The 20,772-nt window shown below is 40.1% G+C and overlaps 1 protein-coding gene across 3 annotated transcripts in view; it reads right to left on the reverse strand.

Annotated features, from left to right (window-relative positions):
- The window catches only part of EGFR (epidermal growth factor receptor), a 157,536-nt gene that overhangs the window by 129,210 nt on the left and 7,554 nt on the right, over window positions 1-20,772 (reverse strand). The window contains exon 1 of one of the 3 annotated variants that reach the window (XM_021531482.2): window positions 1,695-1,844. The exons of the other annotated variants lie outside the window; for them this stretch is intronic. The gene's annotated coding sequence lies outside the window, so the exon portion shown is untranslated. Of the gene's footprint in view, window positions 1-1,694; window positions 1,845-20,772 lie in introns of those variants that run through there. 3 annotated transcript variants of the gene reach the window in all.

Below are 20,772 nucleotides of genomic sequence, written 5' to 3' on the forward strand. Positions count from 1 at the left end.
CTTCAGAAGTATGTGCTCACCATTAAACAGACAGCTTTCCGCTTTCCTAATCTGCTTTAACTTTTCAGAGTGGTTCTGGCCACACATGAAGTCACTCTGACCCATCAGTTTACATTCAGCCCTTCACTTGCACCTCTTCCATTGAGGCCAATGCTTGCAGGATGCAACCACAAGTAATATAAATACAGGGGTACGACAGCCCAGGGGCTCCTTCTGAGGAGAGACTCTTCTCCATGGAAGCTGTGGATGTTGCCCTTTACTCTGACCACTTTGTCCTTCTGCCACCAGATCACCCAGAGGGAAAGCTGGGTTCCACCTTGTTCCTACAGCGATCCCAGGGCTGAAACCTTGCTGGCGAGGGCTGCTGCTGCTGCTGCTGCAGAAAACCATCTCAGCTTGAAGCTCTTCAGAGAGGGCAGGGTGTAGTCACACCAATCAAGAAGTTCAAGGCAGAGGAGGGGGAACATGTTCCAGCTTTCAGTATAAACACAAGGAGCTCTACTCAGCCAAGCTGAAGTTTTTTTGTCTCCTTTGTAAAGCTCACAGAGGTGTTCCACATGGCGGAACAGAGCAACAGGGTTGTTTAGCACCCCGGGCAAAGAGCAAATGTTTATTAACTGGGAGAAAATATTCCTGCTCAGACATGGCCTGGCTTGCACAGCTCTGATGAAAAGTCTCTCCAGCCATCTACATTAATCAGACTAAGCTCTTCCTTAAGACTAGAAGAAGCATCTGCTCCACATTTTCATCATAGCTTTTACTCTCTTTTTCTTTTTTTTTTCCTTAATCATATACAAGCTTTTCCATTTTAGCTTTAATTAATCTATCATTTCTACCTGTAGTAATTTTCTGGGTACATCATGAATTCAAAATAAAAAGGGTTGGGTCAAAATTGTCCTCAAAATTTTATACGTAAACTTACATCCCTTCTTCCATTTCTTAACAGACTTGAAAATACATTAATTTATTTTAAATGCTTCAAGAAAACATGTATGTTAAATAAATCTGAGATGAGTTTAACATCCCAAAGCTTTAGAAATGTGCAGGTAAAGTAGAATGGATGTTAGGTATCCATGTGCAAAAGGAGGAGAGATTTCAGGAGCAGAATCTGTTGCAGAAACATTTCCTTTTAAAACTGAGTACAGAAACTGTTAAAAAGTTCTCCTGAAGCAAACAGTCAAAGTTGCATTCTCCATTGGTATCAGAGCCACAGGACACACACACAGTTTCACAGTGAAAATAATCTAAATTTCTTCCCAAGCAGTATCCCTTATTTGTACTTCCTGTCTACAGATTGCAATGTCCCTCCCACATGGTCTAAGTGCAACCACTGAATTTGGATGAGTAATGACCAGCTGGGCTGAAATGTCTCCAGTAAAATGTTCCTCCACCACAAAGTATGAAACCTTTTTTATTTTCTGGCTTTTAGTTAAGACTACAAAGCCTACAGATTCAAGAAAGCACCTCATGTCTAAGCCAAGGGTTTGATCTATGGAAAGTTCATCCTTGCTTGGTAATGCAATCAGAGCACACTATCACCTGGAAGGGACTAAATCAAAGAAACAGGGTGACATGAATGAACAACACACCCAAAAAAAAAACCCAAAAAACCAACCAAACAAAAAAAAACAACAACAAAAAAAACACCAAAACAAAACACAAAAACAGCTGAAATACAAAACATGATAAATTACCTGTACAAAAGAGGAATCAGCATTTCTCTCAGGTCCTAATTACATATAATGATCTTGCCAGGTAGCAAGTTACCCATCAGACCTGCCACCCCAGCACAAGAGGACAGATGCTTCTACCACAACATGCAGGTTTTCCTGAGAAAAGTAGAAAAGGCCAGTAACTACCCCAGGCAACATAAAGTCTCTTTCCTGACTTCATTTTTCCCCTTAATATAGATAGGTTACAGCAATTTTCTTCACAAGCAGTCTTAGAGGGAGTCCGTGACCCCAGGGCAGACATTCTGCACAACCTGAAGATAACTCCTGGATAGAGAAGCAGTGCTGCTGTGAGATATGTCTAACAGAACCCCTATTCCACACCAGCTGCCCATGGGACAGTATTTTAAAATCCAAACACCAAGAAGACCCTCCTCCCCAAAACACCTTGCTCTCCCAAATAACAAGGGATGAGACAAGACAAGCAGAGCACGTATCTTTCCTCTCCCAACCAGGATCTGAGCAATGCACCTCTGAGTGTCCTCCGTGGAATGGATTCCATGGACTTCAGTGTTGGCCATGGGCATTTAACTGTATGCAGGCAAGCAACAATCTGAAATGTAGGAAGGGACCCACAAATCTCTCCCCAAAGACAAATGCATGGAATTCAACCATGTTATCTATAAGAACTTGGAGACTTCCCAATAACAGGTTAGGACAGCCTTAACATATCTGATACTTCAGCAAGAGCCCTGTGGGAATGACTCACACCAGCCTGTAAAGCTGGCAAGCACCCAGCTTCCACACAGAAGATCAGGAGAGTCCCAAGAACTCATTGGGACAGTCAGGAATGATTAACAACTTCAAAATCAGAGTAATTTTCCCTTTTACAAGAATGGGAGAGACCTATAATGGTCAAGCAGTCAAAACCCATTTCCAACTGTCCTGTAGTTCTCCAGTTCTAACCTTCTGCCTCTCTCCTGGAAGAAGTGAAGCACCTTAAATCCTATACCCATGGGATGCATGGAATCCTACATGCTTTCCAAACCGCTAGCAAACACAGTTCCATGCATCAGGTTGATTAGCAAATCACTTTTCTACCAAATGAAGGCTGCAACCATGAGTCACAAAATGACAGGATCAAGAAGTTCCTTCATGTTGCCACTCTCCAGAAATTTATATAAAAGTGGGCTCTCTACAACATCCCGTGCCCAATCTCAGTTCAACTCTAAATGTTCTACTACCTACAGAATATTTTCTGGCATTAAACTGCTAAGGGCGAGAGGAGGGGGATGGTTTGTATCACTGCATATTTGTATTGATGGTTTGTATCACTGCAAGTTTGTAAGCTGATAAATCAACCTTCTCAAATTTGCATTAGGGAAACAGTTTATCTCTCTCATTATTTATTGATTTATTGCTTTTTTTGCATTTCATTACCAAGACCTAGATTTTGAACCCAGTCCCTAACCAAATGGACTTCATTTTTGGAAGGTGAAAAGTAAAGATACCTTTCAGCTGAAAAGCAGCAAGATCTACCTTCACACGAATGACTCCTCCCCAGTTCTCCACTCTCTGTTTGCACAGCAGGATCAAATCAGGCTAACAGGTTGCACTAGGGTCGCTACCAACCTTATCTTCATTTAGTAATCCCACATATCTTTAAGAGGCAGGAACAACTTTGGAGAGTGTAAATTGTGAACAGCCCATGAGATTAAATGAGTGAACTCTGGCATAGGCTGTTTAATTCATTGCATTTCCACCTGGGAGGTAGAGAAAAAAAAAATCTCATTTTCTCAACTCCATGGAGCCCTGTGTGAATTTCAACAGAGATGTAACTGCACAGGAAGCATCTTCTTTCCCCTCATTGATTGGTTGGGCTACAAATCAACAATTTATATGCTGCTCCTACTTATTTAATTTAGCAGTTCTTTTTATGTTTTCAAGAAAAAAATAATACAACTGGATTAGAAAAAAAAAAAAGAGTAAAGCCTGTGAATTTTTTTTTTCCCTCACATAAATATGTACAAAATAATTTTCTGGCCTTGTCTTTAAAGACATTAATATGCTTAAATACCCGGGAATTAGGTTTCAATTACCAGGATCCCCCAGAGGTGTTTTTACTTTTTCTTCTTCATTATGCAAAGAACATGAAGAAAGATCAAGTTTTTTATGAGCCCACCCACAAAGACTTCAAATATGCTGACTCTTAATAATAAATTTGGAAAGGAGAACCTAGTCTTGGTGAACATATTTTAATGTTTAAAAAAAATATTAAAAATAAAATTGTGAAAGTGGTCCTTTCAATCTGACAGAACAATCACAGGACATGAATGAAAATAAGGTGACTTCAGAGTTTTTATTTCATCACTTATAAGGGTGCAGGGCAGTTTTAACTATTGCTGCTGCCCTCTTTCTCATTAAAAAAAATGTGGAAAAAAGACATTTGGCACCTTCACTTTCATGCTGTTCTCCAGGCAGAAACAACACCAGCCATCACTCACTAACACCTCCCTGGTGTTGAAAAGACTGAGCTAGCTACCAGAATAATAATGCAAAAATCAACAGGTGTAGACCCATAAGAGGCAGTTAATGCAATTATTAATAAATGCAGCCATTTAGTGAAACCATCCACTTTACTTTGTTTACGCTCTAGAAATTTTAGGCCTCCTTGGAAATTATCTTTCATCCTCTGGGAATGGAGTCTCATGGTTGGCTTCAAAGATGCTGGCACAAAGCATAGACCTTTTGTTTAATTGCCCTCTTTTGAAGCAGAATATTAAATCAGGTTAGACTGAGTAAGAAAGGGAGAAGCCATACTGGTGTTGGTGGGAATGAAAGACAGTAGTACAAACCATATCTACCCCTTCTTCTCAGCTCTAATGGTATTAAGGGAAGCACACTTTCCCATCCAGACTCTGCCAAATGCTCCAGAAAGAAAGGGGGGGGGGGGGGGGGGGGCAGGGAATGAGAATGATTTGGATGGAAAAAGCACTATACTTCCCTGAGTAAATTTTATTTCATTTTATTTTTTAACATACAAGGATATCCACAGACTATGTATCTAAAGCTATCAGTCTCAGCATTGGAATAGTTTCACTTGTCAGGAAATATCTGATCAGGGTTTCTACACACCAGATGTGTAAAAATAAGAATAGATCTCTATTTCCATGGATACATGTAAGTAAACACACACAGAAATGCAGCACCAACCACACCTCTGTGGACACTAGGGGTTGGTTTGCCCCCAGCACTTAGGACTTTTCCAGCATGTTACAAATTTTTATTTGCATTTGTCAAAAAGAAACTGCCAAAGTGAATAGCTTGAACTGTTTTCATTTGCTGATACAAATTGTTATGCAAACAAAAGAGACCAACTACTCAAAACCTATGGGCATGCAGTGAACTGCTTTACTCTTGACAAAAAAAAGCTTATAGGGGGAAGAAAAGTGGTCCATTCTCCTTTTCCTGTAACAGCAAAATTTTCTGCTCTTTTAAAGTATATTCAGGGCATTGCTTACTTAAAGCTTCAAAATTTAAATGAAACCATTGCCTTAGCTTTATCCAGTTAAGTAAGCAATCATAGATGGTACAAGCAATAAACTTCTAGAGTGCAAGTAGGTGGGTTGCTTAGTCATCTCTGTTGAGTGCCTGAAACTCCTGTTTAAAAACATTGGTGTTGGATTTTTATTTAGTATTTGAAGTAATTATTTTCCTTTCTCTTGTAAAGTCTTCAAGATGGTTATAGCAGGCTGGGGTCTGATGAGGCAAGGGGCAAAACCCTTTTCTTTTGGCCCTGGGAAGTGCATGTCGTTCCCATGCAGGAGATAAACTGTGGTCCTAGACAGATGTGCAGCATGGATTTAGACAGTTGATAATGAGTCATTGCACGTAACACACAGCAAAACACAGAGGCCATGTGGATCCAAACCATGGTGTGCATGCAAGACAAATGCTTTCTTGGGCACATACAGAAATGCACGCTCTTCCCTGCCACGGCAGACAGGGAATTCTCCAGGCAGGCGTAGATCCATACCGTACTGTAAATTATGGCCTGCTATAAATGAAAAATGCTGATTTGGGATTGTTCACTTTGTTATAATTTTCCAAGAGTAATATCCTGCAGGGAACAGCCAAGTTAATACAATGTTTCCACTCAAAAATTGGCAGTGCAAGCACAGCCGATGGGGTGTATTTAATGAGACTTTGCCTGCTGATAAAATGTTATTGCAGAACGTGCAGCCTAAAGAGAGCCTCATAGTTTCCATCCCAGATGAAATGTTAGCCTAGCAAAACCCAGTAACTAACAATACTTCTCTGGACTTGTAATACAATGTACAGTCTTACTCTGTTTTAGACATGTTCTATAATTGGTAAGATCTTTTAGCCATCAGAAGCGTACAGATGCCCTTTTGTCTGGCTCATTCTCAAAGGCAGAAGCTTGGGATCTGCCATGAATACGATTCATACCCGTTATTTTCACACTTGTCTCTGATGTTCTGCACTAAAGTTCATCTGCTCCATCTGAACCTGCATGTAACTTATGGAGCTAATCACCTCCAACACGAGCATTTGCTCATCTTTCCTGAACCTACTCCATATTTTCTCCAAACTTCCTATTTTTGGCACAAGGAGTGAATAATTTCCAGTGAAATGTGAAACTACAGTAATGTACAAAACAAAATCTGGGATTGAGCAACTGAACTGAAAAAAAAATCCAAAGTGTCAAAAAGCCCCCACTGCTCTGTTGTGAGCATGGCATGAAGGTAACAGATGTGTGCAGCCCTGAAACCATCCTCTCTGCTCCTCTCCCTGCCCTATGCCTACAGCGCTCAGCACTCCTTTTGCATCCATCAGCTTGCATAAAGCTCACAAGCTGCTGAAGTCTGAAACTCACGGAAACATAACACAGGGAAAACTCCATTTCACGCTACACCTCCGTGATCAGCATCATGCACAGATGAAGTTTCAGCTTCTACATGCGTTGCCAGATGACAGATCAGCGCGTGAACACCGAGGGCTCAAAGGCAGGAGCCAAGTACCACAAAAGCCCCTTGGGCTGGGCGCGGGAGGTTGCACAAACACACACCAACAAATGTTACGGGCATCCCCCAGGGAATTTGGGGGAGTGCTGAACATGATGTGAATTGCATGGAGCAACAGTTTTGCCCTAATTTGTACAATATAATTTTGCAGTACAACTGTTTCACATCCAGCATTGTGCAGAGGAGGAAAGAAACCCCTAAACACTGCCTTGAGATCACAGGCCAAGTGCTTGCTAGAGCTACTAACAAACATGTGCGTGTGTGTCAGCATGTGCGTGTAACTCCACAGCTCTTTCCTCCACCCCCATACACAGCACAGGGAATATACTAATGCTTAAATGGTGGGGGGTCAAAAATTTATTGTGGGAAAGCCAACAGTAATTTTGCTGCCTCTCTAGAATACTGCAAATGTCCAAATTGCACAGATTAAGCAGAAAAATAAAAGTTACACTTTAATTTCAGACTTTAAAGAAACTGTAGGTTTACTGGTCCTGGAATCCACCACTGACTGTACAGACCCACTGTATATTTCCATAAATTGAGGGCAGCAAGTTATTCCTTTATAAGCAGAGCTCCTTCTACATAACATGACAACTTTACAATGGTAGAACTGAAATGTCAGAAACCTCTCTGCTTACAGGCCTGTCAAGAGCCCAGAATCCTGCAAAGATTCCTCCAACTTTGCTTATGCCTCTTCTTGTGAAGAGGCATGCAAACACCTTGGCAAGAGGCAGAAAGATCTCATGGAAACACTGTGGAAAGCGCTGTGCTTGATCTGTAAGCAGGATTTTCTTTAACAGCATGAGGGATGAACTAAGAGAGGTTTGCTCTCTCCCCAAGTGCCCATTTGCTTCTGGTCACACACACGACTTTGGGGATCACCATGTGCTGCAACTGTGAAGCATCCCGAAGAGCAGACATAACCAAAAGCTTATTCAATCTCTGGGCTGCAGGGTGGCATTTTGAAATATGTTATCTGATCCCCCAGGCTGGTCCCAGGCTCAGTCTTTGCTTTTGGGAATACATTTTTCCATGGAAGAAAGCGGCTAGTGGGAAAGACCCTCTGTGCTCAGGAGTGGCTGCATATTGCAACACCCGCGTTTGGCAGAGGAGCCGCGGCGTCCCTGCAGCTGTCCTGGGTAGCAGCCAGGAGTTCTCGCCGAAGGTGCTTCATCCTGTGTCCAAGTCTTTTATGAGTCCCAGACTTGCACAAGAGGACTGATGCCAAGTTCAGTATGTTCTTGGTTTTACCAGCTGCCTTTTTAAATTAAATTATTCCAATTCATAATGGGATGAGAAACTGAATATGAAATTAGTAACAAGGTGCAAAAGCTTCACTTGATTTTGTTCAAGTTCCTCAATGTTTAGCTGGAGATATTCACTCCACAGCCCAATTTTGTCTGGTAGGAGAAGGAGGCTAAAAGCATTAAAGTGCCAATCCCATGTAGAAAGCATGGTGCATCTAGCCTGTCCTATGTTAAACTTATGCTAAGTGACTAAAAAGTGAGCATCTCTATGTTCTTCACCCCAAAGCTTCCAGCAATTTGCTCCATTACCAAACCTCAAACCATTTGTTTTTTCAATCAGTTGCATTTTAGACCTCTGTGAACTACTTTTTCATTCATCACAGGTACTTGGTGATTTTTTCTCTCTCCACCCTTTAGAACACTATGGAGAAACATGGGGCAACACTCAGTGTCAAGGCCTCCCCAGCTTTATTTTTCAGACCTCACCACAAGTAGACCCCCCTGGTGACTGCATTCACCAATGAAAATTTTCATTGCTACGTAGGGCCCCAGGCCTGAGGGATCTTTTCTTGCATCGTATAAATTTCTCATCCAGCTGGCAACTTCTTGCCATTATGATCCCAAAAGCAGATTAACAAGCATTCACCAAATTTGAGAAGAAATCCTGAGGGTGCTACATGAACCAGCTGGGTTTGGATGTCAAGTGCCCTGTCCAAACAGCTTGATCTTCACCAGTGAGGGTAATGGAGTGAACAAACCAGGCCAGTAGCTGAAATGTTTTCTAAAAACCACTGAAAAAAAAATAAAAAAATTCAATTGCTGGCCTCACACAATACCATCAATACATGACAGAAAGCAAGCACTTGGTTTCAAAGGGGTCATTAAGCCTTAAACTAGCCACTTAACAGAAACGCCAGTAGCAATACTGGTCAAGTCAATGTTTGTGCATGATTACACTTCAAATTTAAATGTGAAGCTGTTGTACATAACAGGATCTGTGGAGACTTGTTTCTCTTTCTAATGGGTTTTAATTGACAATAAAATGGAGCCCAGGACAAAGGTACAAAACAAGCTTGAAGAACAAACACACATTTTCAAAACACCATGAAGTTATCAAGGGCATTTTGCGTTGCCTGTCCAATGCACATAATTTAAAATAAAATATTCCATTAAAAATAAAGAAAAATTGTGGGGAAGGAACACCTTTTGAATCAGATCATAGAATGGACAGTCATCATATGGTGCTCTTCTTCACTCTTCCCAGCTTTAAGATGCTTTTCCGTTGTATGAAGCTTTGTGAAAAGGCACAAATCAGCCCTGAGAATGTTCAGCCAACTGCAAACTTATGGTGAGGGCAACAAGTGAGTTGTTGGGCAAAGGAATACACCTATCCCACCTCAGGAGAAAAGAAAGTAAACACAGTATGACCAAGATTGGCATCAGGTTCTTTGGCCAAGGAAAAGTATCCAGCCCTCTTTTATGCAGCTCAGTCTGGCCAGTTTGCAAGTATCCTTGTGATACAGTAGTTAAGTACAGAAGTTGTGCAGCACCTTTTGCAGGCTTTCCAGATATGACAGGGCTAGTTTTACCTTATAAAGGCCTTTTGTTTTCAGAAATCATGTTAGATCTGCAAAGCAGCTCTTGTCCTGAGATTTTTACCATAGACCAAACTCTCTTTCAATGAAAATAAGTTATGCATTCCTTAAGCCTCTACAGTATTAAATGCTATTAAAAAAGAAAGTAAGACCAGAGATGTAAATATCCCACCTGTTATCCTAGCATTTTGCAGAAAGTAGTGTCACTAAAAAAACACCCAAAACCCAGTCAAAAAACAACAAAAAGCAAACAGTCAAACCAGAATTCACTATACCATGTAGGCGCCTCATAAATATCCTTTTTAAGTCTTTACCCGCAGTTGAATTTGGATTGCAGCAAAAAATCTCATTTGTATTCAGCCAAAGGATTGCTGCTAATGCTGCAGGAAAACACATTGCAGATTAATTCTCAATATTAATGAAAGCAGAATATCCTAAAGCTGTGAACTAATAAATATGCAGTCATGGCCAATGACAGTTTGTAGACAATATATAATTCAAAGCTTTAAAAGTTTCTTTTTTTTCTTTTAATTTCCTGCTTTGTTTTCTATTGGTCCACAACTTAGAAACCTTGATAGACTTTGTGAACAAATGCCATGGACAGACAAATTAAAGGGACCTTGAGGAAGCTGTTATGCAGCCCTCACCTAGAGAAGTTTTAACAGGGTGAATCATGCCTAACCCAAACACAACCTCCCAACTTATCGAGGAGGCTCCAACCCCTGCCGATGCCAAGCCAGGGCCAAAGAGCAAAGGCAGGGAGCTGGGTCAGCACCACGGCAGTGAGCGGTGCCAGGAGCCATGGGGCAGGCATTGGCTTTTCCTGGGCACGCTCGGACAGCGGCTGCCACGGGGGCAGCGCCCAGCCAGCGGCAGCACCAGCGCAGCGCGTGGCACTCGAGGATGCGCACACGTTGCTCAGAAAGTCAGAGACAACGAGTAACAGGTACCTTTCCCCAAACCAGTGGACTGTGTGGCAGTTTCCAAACATGCACACACAAACACTTAAGACCCCAGCACTTACACACTGCTGTGGCTTCACTCAGCCTCTGTTTTACACGTAAGAAAATGAAGTCTCTTTAGTACACACATCTTGTATTGCAGCACTTAATTCTTGATAACACACAATTACTTGGGGTTGGGGGTGGGGTGGGGCTTAGACCATATCAAATCTATACAACAGTGCAGACAATTATAATACTCAGATCCTGATTTTATAATCCTCTTTTGACTATCTCATGGGAAATCCATTATTCTGATCCCTATACAGTCACGTCAAATCCACCCAAACAAAATCAAAACCAAAGCTCTCCCCAAAATCCAGAGCTTGCTAATGATTTGATACTATAATTCAGGTAATTTTAGCTCCTCCTTGGTCTATCTTTTTTTTGGGCACACTTTTTCTGAGCATACTTCTTTCTTGGGCACTTATTCTGAAACACTAAGCCAAAGTCTCCTACTTTGTCTGCAACAGATTAGAGCTCCCGTGCACTATTCCTACTGTAGTTACAGTGGCCCAAAATAAATACCCAAAACAACAAAAAGTAATTGGCAGACTATGGAATAAGACTTATCTATAATGAATCATCATAAAGGACAATCTTTTTTTTTTTTTTTTTCCAACAAGTCCTTTACACCTGACAGCCCAGACTGGAAGCAAACCTGAAAGACTTGCATCCCTGCTTTTGAACATTACTTTTCCTGACTGTATACCCAGGTTTGCTTTCAGACCTGAGCACAGAACCTCAGCATTTCACCAGGGCTGCAGAAGATCTTCCTAAGAGTAGAATGTGATCTTATGTTTTGATATCACAGTGCTGAAGACACTTACACTGCCCCCTTTTCATACCTGTGCATGTAAAAGCACTGTCAGCTTTAAGTAACAGCTGCCCATGCAGCTGCCTGCAGCACAGGCAAATGTTTGCTATTCCTTCCTATAAATGAAAATATGCTAATGAACTTGCCTGGCTTTCAGAAGTCTTTGGTGTTTAACTTAGTGCACAGCTAAAGCAATCTCTCTCTTTAGCATATCCTGTCGTACACAATCAGGAAACACAGCAAGGGAGCGCTAAGCATTATAATAAATCTGGTGCAATGAAATATGGAGTCCATGAAATAACTTTCTAAACCTTGGGAAGCTTCCTCTCCCTGACATCCGCCACTCACTTTCACTTTGTGCACAGGCTGTGAGTTATGGACAAAATGTCATTTTCAGGTATCAGCCCTACCTACCAGCACATCCTTTAGGCAAGGCCCTGAACTTCATGTACTGAAATAATGCCACTGCCTTTAATTTTAAAATTCAAAACAGACTGTGCCCTCAACGTCTCTGTAAGCAGATGAACAAATATATTTCCTTCCTGGGTAAACTACTATGAATGGTGAACCCAATTCCTCTGCCCCTGGGAGCTCCTTTCAGATAAACACTCATCAGACTTCTAAGCTTTTCTGCCTCTATGTCTCCAAAACCATTTTTAATATGCATCTCAAGCAGCTTGTGAAAAACCTGCTAGTGCAGGAAAGCATTCCCAACATAACATCAAGTTTATCATCAGAACTGAGTGATTGATTAGATATCAGGCAGACAGGCTGGATTTTTGAAGGTGGATGTATATTTCTGAGATAAATCACTGCTTGCATTCAATTTTTGATGTAGTACATTTAAAGTACTACATACAAATAACAAAATATATCATTAAAAATTCTGCTTTTTGACATCTTTTTGAGGTCTCAGGCAAATTATCATACATGTTACGTGTCTGAACACTTTCACTACACACCTATTCATTTAATACAGCACTGGGGACATGCATGAAATATCTTTTATGCACTGGACTCCCCTGTCATATTTGTTCCAGAACTAAATTGAGTTTTTTAAGAAACTTCTTAGTAACTCTTTCAATCAGTTTTTCTTATTGTTTGGGCAGCACCACAAAGGTGCTGTTTCCAGTCCCAGGATACAGTTCCTATTGCTGCCTTTAACTCAGTGAACTTCCAAGTGCTTTTGGCATTTGTTCAAACAAAACATACTGAGGCTGTAGGATGGTTATCAAGAATAAACCTGCTCTACCATCCTAAAGTAAGAGTGACAGTAAAGATAGTTACCAAGAGGGAGAATTCATAAGAAAGATCTAAATGGGGATTACAGAGATGGAGTATCAGCCTAAGTGCTGTGGGTTATACTACAGTGAAGGTGTAAATGGTAGAGGTTCAGAAATAATCCAAAATTTACCTATCAATGTTTATGCCTGCCTGACCCAGGCTAGGAGGGGAAAGCTGCCTTACAACCCAGCATGGCTTTCATGCAAAACTTGTGAATTTTCAGAGGCATTTTAATGACAACGTATAGCTTCACCAGGGCTTGGGTTCAGCCCTGAATATCCAGATATAGCAGGGTCTTCTTACATCTCAGTGTCATAAAATGAAAACACATAAATTTACATTACCAGATTCAAACTAGCTTAAAACCTTTCCTAGGCCTCTTGCCTCCCCTAAAACAACTACATTTTTTAGTATAGAAACTTTTACAATGTACTGCTCTGATGTTTAATAGACAACAAAACATACTTATATACACACCCCTAACACATATTCCTTGTTATATCAAATACAGGTAATACACAAATGTAATATGTAACCTTGTCCAAAGTTCAAAACAACCCACAAATCAAAACATCTGATACTTCCAGTTACTCATGACTTCCTTTTCAATCATTTTCAGTGTCTCATTGTAGAGAAATGCCAGGTATCTGACCTCACCAGTCACACCCTATGAAAGTGTCACCACTGGAACCTCTCAAAACCATCACTCGCTTTCACAATGCAATTCTTGTCACCTGTAAAACAAGACTCTTGAAGCTGTACAAATGCTAGCCCTACACAGAGCTCATCTGATTTCAAAGGGATTGTACATAGACTTGAAATAATGCATCTGTCAAAGAGCTTGCTGAATTAGATCTATTGCTATTTATTTCCGTTAAGAACTTTTCTCAACTTCTGAACAAATTCATGATCTCCTTCCACTGTAGCATTCAAGTGTTAAGTTCCTACTCTCACTTTAGCTACATGCACTTTAAAAATCTGTCTAATGTACTTCTACAAGCGCTACATAGATGGGAGCTGCTTCAGTACCGGGTGGCATAGCAGTTGCTGTGGTAACACCATTTTTTCTTAAATGGTACAGCAAGAGTGCCAGAGGCCTCTATATACTAAGAATTACATATTAACATATCATCTCAGGCCTATAATAAATACTTCTCAGGAAGAGAGAGAGAGAGATGTCTGCTACATACACAGGCTTCTTTGCAAGAGCTCCCATCTAAAAATTTTGGCTTCAACACTTAAAGTGTGTGAGTGAAATGCCACTCAACTCGTTAAAGTTCATTCCAGCAAGTTTAGAGATACCTCATCCTTGCTAATCCATGGGACCACTGCTTTGGCTGGCAGAAATCAATGCCTGAAGCCACAGTGCTTTACACAGCCTAAAGAATTCACCTATATGAATCATATCCAAAAATATATCTAGAACCAATCTTTTCAGAAAAGAAAATGGAAGGACAATTACCAGAATATCTACTTACTAGACTTACTTGCCTTACCCAGGCAAAAGATTCACTGCAAGTAATAATACTAATACCACAAAATCTTGGGATGTGATTATCATCTTACCTTCTGTTTTGGGAGAATTACTTTTTGGCATAGTGCTCATATAACACAGGGTGGTATCCCATATCAGTTTTTCCCTTTCAACTAGATGAGAAGAATTTTCTTAGGCAAATAAAGTAATAAAAAAAAAAAACTGAACCTGCAGTGGCAGGCAAAATATCCACAGACTTCAAAGGGATATATTGCCTACGGTTTGCTGAATTGAGCCTGAAGAGAAAATGCATGTCCCTGCTGCAATGTTACTGTAACTGAGAAGCAAGAGCTCCAGATTTTCTTCTCTCTCTAGCAGCTCTCCATAATTCTACCTTTTCCATAAGCTGCCATGTATGTAGCTGCAATGCTTTTTTTTTTTCAAAGTTGGCATGTTCTGAAGCTGGGGAGCCAAATAATTTTGAGCTCCTTCTTGAATTACACTTTACCACACTTTACCACCCCCAGTCAAGTACATCAGGAAGGTGGAGATAGAGAAAGCAAGTTTATCAAAGGGCCAGTCAAGATCACTAATTTAAGAATTATATTTTTCTGGGGCAAAGCACTCCTGAAGCTGTATAGATGGAAACTGGAGAATATATTCCCCCAAGATACCTTCCTACCTCTACCATCATCCCTTAAAGAAAATAAAGCAAATAAACATGGGCAAGCAGTAACTCTAGGAGAACAGACCTTGTGTCTATTTTGCACATTTCTGTTCCCCTCCTTCCCAGATTATAAAAATGAAACTCCACCTACAGTCAGGTAAACCAGCTCTTTCTTTCTATCCCATGCTGCAGAGGTAGAAAGTCCATGCTCAACTCTTCATTAAGCTTTGTATTAGCAATGCTTACACATTGGATATGTCGAATATCACCAACAAAATATCAGAGCTGGAGCAATTCACTGCTTGACTAAACTAATGACATATTTTCCTGCTGTCCTCACTGCATTATCAGTGATGTTGCTTAATGCACTGTTAAATACCATGTGCTATTTATTTTCTTGCAAAAGAACTTCCTTCTCTTCCCACTTTGGATTAAAGCCCATTTTGCATCATACTATGGCAAATAATTTATCTAACCAATCATGTGGAGGTGATGAGGGGAATAAAAAGGAGATAGGAAGGTAGTAGCTGTGAAAGCAGTTTGAAAGAGACCATACATTGACACAGCTTGTAAGTTATACCCAAAATTTAAATGCTTCTTTTTTTTAAAATAGAGTATTAATGCTTATGAAAGTAATTAAGTCTTTTAAATGTTCACATTCTAATAATTAGAATGCCAAAAAATCCACACTGAAAACTAACATCAGAGTAGAAATACAGTAAATTTAAACTATTTTTTAATTTTCATACAAACCCTGCACTGACATTGCCTATTTCTGCTGACCTAGTGAGCAACTGGCAGAGGTAATGAAAAAGTGCCTGTCCTCTACACACAGGAACCTCAGATGTAAACCCACCTCAGTCGCAAGTACGGGACTTCTGGGCAGCTACAGCAACAGTGGACCTGAATCATTAATTTTTAGCTGACAGTATTTTCTATTATTTATTATTAGAGTTATTACATCTTCAGAGCGAAAGCCTTATTTTATGAAATTACATAAACACAGTTGATGGTATCAATTTATTGCAGGACCTTAAGACTTTCACTGACAATCTAACAATGGATGGAATTATTGTTGACAATTTTACAAAAGCTTCTACCAGATTTTACAGGCCGTTAAGCCCAACAGTGCAATCGCCAGTACGATATCATCTTTTTCAGTAGTACAGAGTTGGCCCATAACAATCCATTTTCTAATCTTCTCTGTTATAATCAGTCTGTTTACTTCGAAGTCATATGTTTGCTATTTCTGAAATTATCTGAATCCTTGAAACTGTATTTTAGTCCACAGATAGGATTCAATAGGTCCCATACTAAACAGGATAAAATAGCCTTTCTTTAAAATTCCAACAATCAATTCAGATTTTCTCTTCATAAGTTGAAATACAAAACAGAGATGTAAGCATACCTGTATTAAATTGCATGATTCAGGCAATACAATAAAAAAGTTAATATTTCCCTCCAGAAAATCAAAGGATTCAGTTCTTGACCCGAGTTTGTCATTGACACCTTTCCATGCCCTATGCTGTCAGGAATTAATTTGGCTGGTAGTAACTAACGACCAGACAGAAAAGAAATAGAGAAGGTGTTAATTAGCTATTTTTATTCTTAATTCACTGAATAGCATGTGCTCATTGATGCAAACAGACTGCTGCTGTTCAAATCAAGATGACCCTCATTTAGAAAAAGGGTCTGTTCTTCCTTTTTTTGCACATGCTAAGTCTTTCATGTGTCAGCAAGAATTATCCACACTTACTGATGGGAGCATCTTACACACTGCTGAACACAAACTTCCTTGGTGCTGGATTAGTTCATCTACCATAGACAACTGTGATAAACTGATGCTGCCTAGGGGATCTGCCTCATTAAGGACAAAAAGAAATAATAAGATCAGATTTGAAATAATAAAATCATTAACAAGAGCACCTTGAAGATCTTATTAGGTAGCAAATAGACTGACAATACCATAGTTCAACACTTAATTACCTTTTGAAGACCAGATGGAAATAAGAGAACATTTCAGTGCTCATCCTTTCAAATTCAAAACAAAAAGACAAATACCAAACTGATCCATTAACTGGGCATGTATCCTAAAACAGATGTTTTAAGAAATAATGAGATCCTGCATATAACTGAAGATGCTCAAGTTTCAACTTCATCTCTGACTGCAGACTTCCTCACTGCAAGAGGTCAAATTAGAGCTACAAATTACTTTTACACCAAGGTAAAAATGCTGCAACTCAATTACTTATCCTTACAGGCAGGTGGAAGCTGAACACACATCATAAATCTGTCTTACATGCTTTGCCTTCCAGATCTGCTGTGAAATACTTGTCCCTGCTCCTACTCTTGAAGACTGAATTTCTGCCATTAATTTCGGGGTAGTGATAACGGCATCAGTGTCTACCCAAATGTTACAAAAATGGCAATAAAGTCAAAGTGTGGAGCTGATAGCACCTTGCCAGCACCTCACCCAGTCCACTGCACAGACACCAGCCCAGTTCTCATCTTGACCTTCCTCTGCTACACGAGTGAAACTTCCAATAGAAGCCTGTGCTGTGTCCTCAACATGTTTGGGTACACAACGACCAGCTAGAAGGGGCTTTTTTCATAAGAAAGCCAAACACCAAATGATCCATCTGCACAGGCAATCAGTGCCCTGCAGGCCATTGTGTCTCACTAAGGACAGTCTCAGCATTCTGGTATCAGTCACAATTCAAATATGGAACTTGTGGTGGAAAAAACTCTCCTGCTGGGCATAATTCATCTTCTATTCACATTACCACAACTCTCCATTAGGAAAGATCTGGATCAGTACCTGAGGGAGATGTCACTGGTTTTCTTACAGCTTGGTATCTAGGAGTGTTTTCAGAACCAAACTAAGGGAGAGAAGTCAAATCTCCTCAAATGCCAAGGGCCCCACGTCCTACCCGCTGCTCTGTGGTGCAAAACCCATGTTCATGCGGAAATCTAACAGCTTCAATTATGGTCTAGCTGTGACAAATCAGCTTCCAGAGTCAGGATTTTGCCAACTAACACTTCTGCTTCCAAAAAAATTGGTTTGTTTTGTTCTGGTTTAATCGGTTTTTCACTTGGGGTTTTCTGTTTGTTTTTAATGGGAAAGAAAAAAAAAAAAGCATGTACTTGGTGCTGAACTAGTCTGAAGAGCAGTAAAATAAATTGAATCCTGCACAAGATGTGAGAATGTCAAAATTCCATTCATGAGAAATAGGTTGCAACAAAAATGGAGGAGAAAAGCCACTCCACTCCTCTAACTTAGATTTTCATTTTTAAACGCACGTGCTATTCAGCAGTTTTCAAAACATCATGCCCTCTGTCACTCAGACTTGAGGATACCTCCTCCACATTTTTGTGGGGGCAGATCCTTGTCTTCAAGTGCCCAGTAGATGATCTGTGAACCTTCAGATTTAACATATGAGAAACAAATCTGTCAAAAATTAGTCATATCTGCTCATATCACAGCTGTCCCTTCCCAATGATTAAAGGAAACAAGGAAGGTTTTATTCTTCTCCCAGCTTCTAAAGTTTGTGTAAAATTCACCATGTAACTTCCTTCATGTAACTTGCACTCTCAGAAGAAACAGTGATCACATATGTAAAATGGTATTTTCATCTGGCACTGAAGATCTCTTATCTTCATTATTTTGAAATCCCTTTAATCAATCTTGTATAAATCTTGTGTTTAATGTACCTTTCATGCTATATTAACTGAAAAAGTTGGAAAGAAACACAATAGCAAAACTTTATCCTGAATAGAGCAGATAATCACTTGGCCAGTAGGCCCCAAATCTTACCATATCCCAAGGCTCCATATAATATTGCCTTTGATAGTCCAGGGTGTATTTTCTTAAATTAATATTGTTTTGTACATGGCACAAACAGGTATGACAGAGTAGTAAAGTGACCATACATTTTTTAAATACTATTTTCACAACAGCAAAGCCATCTGGGAATTTTCAGTTCCGTAATATAGCTACTTAAAATTAAAACAAACTACAAAAAAATAACATCAGGAAACAAAGGACAAACAGACCTTTTTTGTTCCTTGTCTTCTACATTGAATTGCAATGCTCTCATCCAAAGTTCAAATCCAAGAGCAGAAGTTACAGGTGACTCATGAAGCACATCCCGTTGGAAATACCAAGGACAGCATATAATCCATGAACACATCTGAGAAAAGCAGTTTTCTGCACCTCTGGTTATGCATATCCATGGGAGTTGATGGCCAAATAAGACCATGAAGGAAAGCTAAGACTGCAGCAACTGTAAATATTTGGGAAGCAACTGTTTGAGAATTGCCTGCTATGATTACAGAAAATGGAAGTTCCCTTGGCCAGGTGACTTATTTTTCCTGTTAAGTATCTGTTTGTAGAAAATTCACAAGAAAATGTAAGTGTAGAAAATACAGCACAATGTTACCTGTACAGGCAAAACATATGTGCACCTCATTTTAACATGAGCTCTGGTTAAGTGGCTTGTGTTGAAATGCTACCTAGCATTCCAAGTGTAAACCAGCTTAATCATATCTATTGAAAACCACATAATAAATAACATTAAATATTCAGCATGCCATCCTAATTGCAGAGGTTGTCTCACTTACTAGAAGTCATTTATTTATTCAAATGACTAGAGCTACGTGATTCAATGTGAATCATGGGAACTAGTTACTGATTTGTGCAAACAGCCTCTTACTTCTTTGCTAAAGGCATTGTTGAAATAACTGACCTAACTGCTAAAACAAGCTTCTTCCCTGAACCCTGCCTCCTTCTTTAGTTTTACTTCCTGAGTGAACTTCAGAAAAAATCATTGTTCTACAAAAACACTGTAAATTTAATTAAAAGAAATAATAATTCCAGTGCAATGAATTAAGTAATGCAATGGGAAAATTGGTATTTTCAAGATGAAAAAATTGCTTAATAATAGGGAACTGCATATGCAGCCATAACTTCACTTTGCAGACCTGAAGTACACAGCTCAAGAAGAAACATCCTCAGATGTGTCTCAGATGTGACTCAAACTTAACTTTCAGAATTGCACATATGTCTCAGAGCTTAATGGGGGAGAGGGGGTGAATACATATCCATGAATATATATCCCCAGACAGAAAAGCTACAATATTTTTGGTTGGTTGGTTGGTTGGTTTTAGGTTTTTTTGGGGTTTTTTTAAGTTAGGCATTGCAAATGTGAAAACTGCCATCATAACTGTGCTGCAGCTACATAAAAAGCATAATTTAGCAAACAATACATCTGCTTACACGCAGCCTTGATTTGCAGCTCCTGTCTCACACTGCTGTTATTTCAGGAGGTGCTGGGGCTTCCCCGGGGAAGTGGAGCAAGAAGCCAAGCATGCTGAGCCCTACCACAGGCAGAGAGGGAGCACACCTCAGCCGCCAGGAGCCAAGCCAGATGCCACCAAGCATGCCACCACAGGTCACTTCATCCCAGGCTCCGGCCAGCTCCATCAAGGGACATGTCCCCAGGGAAGGGCACACAGAAGGGCCTTCAGGAAAGGGAAGAAATGCTGCTGTGCATGAGACATTTTTTGAAAGCTTGTGAATAAGCCCCAAGTAGGATGTTGGTTACCTTCAACTCCAGGCAGTGTTTATCATTGGTTTGGGCATGGGGTGAGAGGCCAAAATGCTAGCAGGCAGCTTCATCAGTGACCAGATGTATTGCCTCAGGCATTCAAAGTCTCTGTGGCTTCAAGCCCTTGAATCATGATAGGTAAAACGATACTTTTCCCTATCTAGGAAAAGTGCTGTGTGAGCTCGCAATGCCCCAGTGCCAAGACTGGCTGATTTCCAAGGCTTTCCTGGTTATCTTTGTATTTACTGCAGAATCTGGTGATGGGGAGGCAGGGATTATGCCACTATGTCCTGATTACCAAACATACAAACACCATTCCCACAAAGTGATAATTTTCTTCTTATAAAAGCAGAGCTAAAATACTAC

This window comes from Lonchura striata, chromosome 1, assembly GCF_046129695.1.
Source record: "Lonchura striata isolate bLonStr1 chromosome 1, bLonStr1.mat, whole genome shotgun sequence".
Classification (NCBI taxonomy): domain Eukaryota; kingdom Metazoa; phylum Chordata; class Aves; order Passeriformes; family Estrildidae; genus Lonchura; species Lonchura striata.